This window comes from Castor canadensis, chromosome 9 (genome assembly GCF_047511655.1).
Source record: "Castor canadensis chromosome 9, mCasCan1.hap1v2, whole genome shotgun sequence".
NCBI lineage: Eukaryota > Metazoa > Chordata > Mammalia > Rodentia > Castoridae > Castor > Castor canadensis.
In genome coordinates, this window is record NC_133394.1 from 37,501,267 (window position 1) to 37,511,075 (window position 9,809).

A 9,809-nucleotide genomic window follows, 5' to 3' on the forward strand; every position below is an offset into this window, starting at 1 on the left:
TGACAAATTCCTTAACAGATACAAACTCATCAAAGATGGAATATATAACCTGAATAGCCCATTATTAAATATTTTTAAAAGAACAGAGTTTGTAGTTACTAACCTGCTGACAGCGAAAACACCATGGCCACATGGCCACATGGTCTCACTGGAAAATTTTACTAAATTTATGTAAAGTCATCCAAAATTTGAAGAAGAGGGAATGCTTTCCAAACTATTATATGAAGCCAGCATTACCCTGTGCCAAAACCAGAAAAAGAAAAATACAAAACAGTGTCTATTATAAACATAGATGCAAAAATTCTTAACACAATTATAGAAAGTCAAATACAACATGTGAAAGTAATATGCATTGTGACCATGATTAACCTAGGATTCAAGTTGAGTTTAACATTCGAAAATCTAGGGCCACGCTGAGCCGGGTCTGCGTACTGCTCACGCTGGTCTCGGCCTTGTTCTTCAGCTATGGCGGCCGTGAAGACACTGAACCCCAAGGCCGAAGTGGCCCAAGCGCAGGCGGCGCTGTCGGTTAACATCAGCGCTGTGCGGGGCCTGCAGGAAGTGCTGAGGACCAACTTGGGGCCTAAGGGCACCATGAAGATGCTCGTTTCTGGCTCTGGAGACATCAAGCTGACCAAAGACAGACGTGCTTCTTCACGAAATGCAAATTCAACATCCAACAGCCTCCTTAATAGCAAAAGTAGCAACGGCCCAGGATGACAACTGGTGATGGTACTACCTCCAATGTCCTCATCACTGGAGCGCTGCTGAAGCAGGCAGATCTCTACATTTCTGAGGGTCTTCATCCTAGAATAATCACTGAAGGTTTTGAGGCTGCAAAGGAAAAAGCCCTTGAGTTTTTGGAACAAATCAAAGTAAGCAGAGAGATGGACAGGGAAACCCTTATAGATGTGGCCAGAACATCTCTTCGTACTAAAGTTCATGCTGAACTTGCAGATGTCTTAACAGAGGCTGTAGTGGACTCCATTTTGGCCATTAAAAAAAAGATGAACCTATTGACCTGTTCATGGTTGAGATCATGGAAATGAAACATAAATCTGAGACACAAGCTTAATCAGAGGGCTTGTTTTGGATCATGGGGCATGGCATCCTGATATGAAGAAAAGAATAGAAAATATCTACATCCTCACATACAATGTGTCATTAGAATATGAGAAGACAGAAGTGAATCCTGGCTTTTTTTACAAGAGTGCAGAAGAGAGAGAAAAACTAGTAAGAGCTGAAAGAAAATTCATTGAGGACAGAGTTAAAAAAAATAATAGAACTGAAAAAGTCTGTGGTGACTCAGATAAAGGATTTGTTGTTATTAATCAGAAGGGAATTGACCCATTTTCCTTAGATGCTCTTGCAAAAGAAGGCATAGTAGCTCTGCACAGAGCTAAAAGGAGGAATATGGAGAGGCTGACTCTTGCCTGTGGTGGAGTAGCTCTAAATTCTTTTGATGACCTAAATCCTGACTATTTGGGATATGCAGGACTTGTCTATGAGTATACATTGGGAGAAGAAAAGTTCACCTTTATTGAGAAATGTAACAATCCCCGTTCTGTCACATTATTGGTCAAAGGGCCAAATAAGCATACACTCATTCAAATCAAAGATGCAATAAGAGATGGCCTGAGGGCTGTCAAAAATGCTATTGATGATGGCTGTGTGTTCCAGGTGCTGGTGCAGTAGAAGTGGTGATAGCAGAAGCCCTGATCAAATATAAGCCCAGTGTAAGGGGCAGGGCCCATCTTGGAGTCCAAGCATTTGCTGATGCATCGCTCATTATTCCCGAGGTTCTTGCTCAGAACTCAGGTTTTGACCTTCAGGGAACACTAGTTAAAATTCAAGCAGAACATTCAGAATCAGGTCAACTTGTAGGTGTGGACTTGAACACAGGTGAGCCAATGGTAGCAGCAGAAGTGGGTGTATGGGATAACTACTGTGTGAAGAAACAGCTTCTTCATTCCTGCACTGTGATTGCCACCAACATTCTGCTGGTTGATGAAATCACGAGGGCTGGAATGTCATCTCTGAAAGGCTGAATTGAAGCCTCCCATGCATCTGAACTTGGATACAGGATGATCCTGAGGAATGCAGATGTGGAATTTGTGTCCAAGCTTCAAATAATTTTTGTGTGTGTATGTGTGGGACTGTGGTTTGAACTTGACTTCATGCTTGCAAAGAATGGCTCTGCTGTTGGAGCCAAACCCCCAGCACAAAGAATTTTCAAAGGCATTTTGTTTTCCCATATGAAAAAAAAAATTTCGTACTGTTCAAATTACACCATTGTGAAATTACAATGTTAAGTTGCACTAAAAGTATACGCACATAAAGCAGGCCCTTTTTATCCAGCAAACAGCATGTTTTTATTATTTTCAAGCCTATCAACCTTATGGTCCAAGAAAATATCTGTCCCACTGATCTTTTACCCAAATTTCTATCCTTTCCCGGTAAAGTTTTGTATTTCCAGGGCTTAGCAGTGCAATAAACCAAGTCTAAGTTGAAAAAAAAAATTTGAAAATCTACCAATTTAATAGATCATGAAAATATGTAGAAAAAAATATGTAGAAAAAGCATTTGAAAAATACCAGTATCCATTTCTAATTTAAATCTTTCAGAACTGGGAAAAAGGGGAATTTCCTTAACCCCATAATGACTCAAAAAACTTACAATCAAAATTATAATCAATGAAAAATTGAATATATTCCTCCCTGAAGTCAGAAAGGAGCACAAATTGTCTCTCTTGTTATTCTATTCAATACTCTAGGTTTTATCCATGCAAAGAAAGAAAGCAAAAAGCAAAACAAAAGATGTATATATTGTAAAGCAAGGAGTAAAAACTCTTTATTCTCGATGACAAGATTGTCCCTGTAGAAAACTCAGTGTAATCTATGAACTCATTTTTTTTTAATTTTTATTTTATTCATATATGCATACATTGTTTGGGTCATTTCTCCCTCCTTCCCCCCACCCCCTCTATGAACTCTTAAAGCTAATTTGTTGTGCAAGTTTACAGCTCCCAAATCAATATACAAAAAATCCGTATTTTTGTATGTTAACAATTACAAGTTGAAATGGAAAAAAATACCACAGCAGTCAAGTAAAAGGATATAATGACCTTAGAAATAAATTTAACAAAAGATGTGTAAGACCTATACATTGAAAACTAAAGTTGCTTTTGAAGAAAATTAAAGAAAACCAAAATGGAATGAGTTCACTGCAACAGACTAAATGGTTATGTCCCCAACAGATTTGTAAAATGAAATACTAACTCTCAAGTTGATGAGATTAGCAAAATAGGACCTTTTGGAGATGATTGTGTTATGTGGGTGAGCTCTCTGGATGGGATTAGTGCCTCTATAAAAGGCAATATTCCATTTCAATATATATATATATATTTCATAATAAATGAAAGCATAAGTCTGTATAAAAATTTGTACATGAATATGCACATTAACTTCACTTATAATGACACCAAAGTAGAAATAACCCCAATGTCTACTCATGGATAAAGAAATTATAGTATGTCCATATGATGAAATACCATGCAGAAATACTTTTGCCTCAATAAAAGTTATCATTGACTTGTATTTATTTGTTTGGTCTAGATTATACAGTTGTGGACTAAAAGGTCTCTTTTGTTCAGGCTATGTGCTTTAAAGACTAGAGAGATTCTATAGGGTTATATACATACTAATATTTAACTAAAGAATAAATGATTAAAGACTATGTTATTTGAATAATGAACTAATTCTTCAATGAGAGATTTATTTATTAATTTATAATCTTTTTTGGTTTTAATTTAGATTAATGGTACCTCTTTTTATTTACCCAAAAGGTATTGATGTATAAGTGCTTAGTTTGATTTTATGGTGGGGGATATAAGTGATTATAACTGTAAAATTGCTGCTTTATGCTTGTAACAAACTTGAGATCTTATTAGTTGACAGTTTTATTGGTGATTAAGTCATGTGTTTCCTTTCACTTAATTATTCTAACAGGTGTGACAGACCTTTTGTAATCATTGTTTGGGTAGTTTCTGATTATTTATAGTTTTTCTTCTACAAAAAGCATTATACCAGATTACATAAAGTTGGTCACTCTTAACTTTGAAATTGGTTTCATTATTGTCTAATATTTATTATACTACATAGTATGCCAGATTTCAGATATTATTTGTGAAACCCTCAAGATATTGAGAATGTACTTAATGTAACTAGTACAAACCTTGAAAAGTCTTATTTTAGTACTTGTTGATAGTTTTAGCTTCTCAAAGCTAAGTATTCCTCATCTTCAGGATTTTTTAAACTGTGGAGTCTTATGAAAAAAATTTTAAGAATTACTTTCAAAAATTTTGCTGATAAGCTTCCAGAATGAATAATTTTTGAGATGTCAGAGCATGCATGAGATATATATATAGATATATCTATCTATCTATCTATCTATCTATCTATCTATATATATATATATATACAGTTGTGGGATGCATAATGGCATTTCAATCAATGAGAGACTGCATATATGAAAAGGGTTCCATTAGATTATATCACTGAGCCAGGGTGGTGGCTAATGTCTGTTAGTCCAGCTGCTTGGGAGGCAGAAATCAGGAGAATCACAGCTCTAGGCCAGACCAAACTAAAAGTTAGGGAGACCCATCTCAATGCACAAACCAGGTATGGTGAAACATACTTGTCATTTCAGGTAAGCAGGAAGCATACATAGGAGGATTGTGGTCTTAGGTCAGCCCAGGGCAAAAATGTAATAGCCTATTTGAAAAATAGCTTAAAATTACATCACAAAAAATAAGACTGTAGCACTGACTGAGATCATAGCCATCCTCATTTGTGTAAGTTTATGATGTTTATGTAATTATGAAATTGCCTCACAACACATTTCTCAGAACAACCCCTTCATTAACAGGTAAGTGACTGTGCACAAATCAGCTGACATCATGCTAGGTAGAAGTGTGACCAAGTGGATTTTATTCATACATTTGCAACTGATGTATCTATTCAGACTGCAGTAAAATACTGCCAGAAAGAGATGGAAAGAGTGAGTCTGTCAAGCAGAATTTTAAGATGAAATATGAAGTGGATGCCTGCAGGTCACACAGGAAGTCATCTTTGTCATCTTTGCCACCATATTGCTGACTCCATTGTTGTCCTTTTACCTTTTCATCTCTTATCTTTGTTTCTTAGTGACTCACTTCTAACTCCCTCATTTTATCATCCTTTCTCTCTTTTCACGTACTATTGCTGCTTACAACCTACTCAGTGTTACTTACACATAATTTCTAGTTCAATGTGTCAAGTTAAAAATCTCTCACATATGAGATGTAACTTGCATTGTTAGTGTTATTCTTTAAAATATAAATACAGCTCTTTCAATTGGTCATGGTTTACAATAAACTCTATTCTCTGAAATTTATATTTTAGAATACATATTATTATCTACATTTATTACTAAATAAATATTTTTACAGGTACCTAATTCCCATTCTTTCTGTAGTCAAGGCCTCATAGAGTCACTGAATATATAGCAGATTTCTTTAAAATATCATAAGATGGAACAATTAAAAACCTCACATTGGTCAGTGGGATCTGAGAGTGAGAATGCTGTACTCTATAGTATCTGCCTCTGTAAGGAAGATAATGAAGATTGACCAAGAATAATTAGGTCCAATGAGTGGTTTATAGGAGCTAATATTGTCCCTTTTCAAAATGCTTTGCCAATTCCTGACTTCTCAATGATTCTCATATTCCCAGTTCCATAATAAACTGAACAGTTCTTTCTTTGGGGAGATGGGAAAAGTGAGACTAATAATGGCCATTAAACCTCAAGATTATTTTTAGATTTTTCTTAAGAGTCTTCTGCAGATCTGCAATATGTTACAATGTGTGACTTGCATCAGTTAATATTGGAAATGTTCCATTCCTGTTAATTGGCTTCTAGTGCCAGGGATGTCATCTGAGGTGGTAATAAATCATACTTACTGGGTATGGATTAGACCCAGTTCTATATGCTTTATGTCTGTAACCTCCTCTAATGCTCAAAAACAACCATATGTGATAGATTATTCCTTTTTGTTTATATAAACTGATGGTAGAACTGAAACACAGATAGCTTAAGTAACATAAGATCATGCAGGTGATACAAAAGAGCTCTTTGAATCTCTACTTTTTGGCCCCAGATCTCTCACTTTCTTAAATACTATATCATTGTGGCTAGTGACCCCAATATATTGTGATATTAGTAAATATGCCATGCCACCTTTTCAAATATCCTACATAGCAAAGATGGGGAAAACAAAATTTCATGTCTAGCTCTCTAATCATATTCCAAATCCTAAAAAAAGTGAAAATCAAATAATCTGAGGTGAAAAACTATCACCATATGTTAATCATTCTAATAAAAAATGTACTCTTTAAAAACAGAAATGTTTTCTTCACTATTACAAACTAGCAACCCATGGGGAATGGAATGAAGGTCACAACAGTGACTTGGGCTTGAAACATAGACTGAGCCTCTTTTCCTTGTAATGTAGGCATCAGGGTTAGTTAATGAATTCTGGTTATTGTTATTCTTTACAATCTTATCTAATATATTTTCTGTGTCAAAATTCTTTTGCATATCTGTGAATTTAAAAATTAAGATATACCAATAGTTTTTGTTAAAGGGAATTGTTTTAGTATCAGCAAAAGTAGATAATAAACTCACTAAAAGCCAAATGCCCGCCAATGTGTATGTTTCACTTTTTATAGATGTCTGATCAGCAATCATCCACACAGAGATGGAAATCTACTTTATTTTTTTCTCTTGAGGACATTTATAACCCATACACTGAAATAGCAATGACTAGAGTAACTCTTAGGAATATGACACTTTAGCTTTATTCTATTTAATATCTGTTCATTATTTGTTTTATCCAGTTCTTGAATTTGAGGCTTTTTTTATCTATTAACATATCATTTCACAAAAATCAACAAAGCTTTTCTCCCTTAAGTTGATTTTTTCAGTATTTGATCACAGAGATGTAAAGTCTGACTACCAGCATAATAGAACATTATTATGTGTCAGGTAAATTATTCTCATAGAAGAAGTGTACAATGAGAAAAAAATGATTTATGCCATTTAAAAAATATAGAACATTTTATTTAAACTTTATGTACACTTAATGAAGAACTAACTTAGAAAGAAATTATTTCAAAAACATATTGACTGAAAATAATCAAGCCAAGTATGCTGGGTATAAACCTCAGGTTGCAAATTCAATTGTGCAATAATTTATACTATATTTAGCTTTGATATTCAACTGTTTTAACTGTACTTCCCCTTGGATAGCAGCCCCTTAACTTTGTCAGCTCATCAGTCCTCACCTCTTCCCAAACTTGTCAGGACTGGGTCTCAAATTGTTGGTCTTCACACTACTAGGGCACGGGAAAAGATTCACCCTGGTAGATATTTGTTACCATGGAGATGCTTGCTTCATGTCTGCATGGGACCACTAAAAGCTAAGTCATGCTAGCAGAAATATTGGTGTCTACATAAATTCAAAACCTAAAACCAAAGCCTTTCTAAAAATGGTTTCAACCCAGAAGAAAACATGTAGCAGCTTTGTTCTCTTTTTAAGATCTGTGGCCATGTCACTAAAACAGACTCTTCTAGCCCAATGAATGCCTGGCTGAGGAAAGGGAGAGCAGACTTGTGAGGTCAAGAGCAGCTCTCAGTGGTCTCTTGAGTGCTGAGTGTAAAATCAGAAGGTAATCTACTTTCTTTTGGACTCTGAGGTCTCAGCCAATGCCTCTTAATTGCCTTTTAGCTCACCCTGTTGCCATTAATTTACTTTAATCCAGCAAATAAAATTAACTGTGCATTCTGTACAAGGCTTCACTTAGTAAGCCAAGAATAAACAAAACAGTATTACTATAGTTGTACTGGCATCTCCTCCTCCTCCAGTCCCCTGGGAATCTAATGTGTCTTTGGGCAGATCCCTTGGTTTCAGAAGGGATGGGCTCTTCTGGGGATAGGTTTTGATCCAGCTGATCTGATCCAATCCAGGGATGTGTGTCCTCATGTCGGAGTTAACACTAACAGCAGTGATCCATGCACAACACTTCACACCAGGCACCAAGTGTCTGTTTAATACTGTGCAAGGCTTTGGTGGGAAATCAAGCATGCTTTATAGCAGGCTTCTCTGTCATTTTTCCTCCATCAGCCCCTACTGACTGAACCCCACAAGTAGTTAAGAATTTGGGAGATGATTTTGTATCTGTCACTCAAACTCTTGACATTCATTTGGGAAGTGTTCAATCTAAGAGTGGTAGCCAGGGTAATTTTCCTGTCACCTGGTTTGCCTCACTTCCATTGAAGGGATATTGTCTCCTTTCATCCATAAACAAGAAAGCCCAGATCTGTCCATCTTCCTGTATCTCTTAAGAAGGTCCAAACTATTCTGAGTACCCTTGTACACTGGTACTCACAGAAAGAAGAAAGACAGTCCTATGATAAAAAGAGACCAGAGCTTGTGCTTGTGAGTTAGCTCCTTTGTTCTTCACAGCATGCCAATGAATGAACAGGATAGTGATTATTCTACTTCTATTTTAAACAGAAGAAATATGAGGTTTACTAGAAAAATTAGGAAGCCCTCCCAACTTCACTAGCAACCAACTGGTGAGTGGTTGTCTGTTGATTGAGCAAGGTATTCTGGCCCCAATGCCCCCCTCCCAATCACAATCCCTGTTGCTGACTCTTCATATGAGAAGTGGGGGTGGGGGTAGGGAATGCCTGGGATCTGTGGTTGCTAGAGACAACCTGCTTCATTTTCTCTTTTATCATGTGGATTGAAATGGCCAACCATTAGTAAGCCCTTTATGAGACTTTATGCTAAACTCTTGGGAGTATAGAAAGGATAATGTATGTTATTTAGTATGTATGAATGCATGTCTCTTTTTATAGTAAGAAATGAGATTAGAAAGTCTAACTGATCTAGAGTAATACACTTTTAAAGATGGTAGAATCATGGGCTCCTAATGTTAGTCTAAAAACAAATTTCATCAAATTAAGTGATTTCAGGCTGAGCACAGAAGCTCATTTCTATAAGACTAGCTATTCTGTAAGTGGATATCAGGAGGATCATAGTTTGAGGCCAATCCAGGCAAAAAGTTCACCTGTCATCCCAGCTAGGTGGGAAAGTGGTATAGTCAGACTGTGGTCAGTCTGGCCAGGGTGAAAATTCGAGCCCCTATTCAAAATATAATAAAACAAAAAGGGCTGGGGGGATGCCTCAGGTGGTAGAGTCCCTGCCTAGTAAGCACAGGACCCTGAGTTCAACCTGTAGTACTGCCAAAAAACTTGTGATTTCTTTAGGCCATAATTACTTTTAATATGTTTAGGGTTTTTTATTGAAGAATAATATAAAGTGAAATTTATCAATATTAATTATAATATCTTCAGTGCATTTCAACAAATTGTATATACCCACTACAACTGCTTTTCACATAAAATTTTAAATTTATGTGCTATTGGATTCTCTCATTAATTACTCTTTTACCCAGTAAAAATGCTTACTATGTGCCAGGCACTCTGAAGGGAATAGAGCAGTGAATAAAATAGTCAAAACACTGACATATAAATGTATTCCAGGCAAGAAAGTAATCATCAAATTCAAAATCTGTCAGGAGCTTAAAAGCACAATGAAGTAAAATGAAGGGAATAAAGAATGATAGGGTCAGGGGAGGTCAGATCATTTTAGAAAGGGCAATCAGAAGAGGGCTTGTTGACAAGAAGACTTTTGTGCAAAGGTA

The 9,809-nt window shown here is 36.1% G+C and overlaps 1 pseudogene; it reads left to right on the plus strand.

The window, feature by feature from the left end:
* Window positions 1–429: 429 nt before the first annotated feature.
* Window positions 430–2,294, plus strand: LOC109685287 (T-complex protein 1 subunit zeta pseudogene; annotated as a pseudogene).
* Window positions 2,295–9,809: the final 7,515 nt, after the last annotated feature.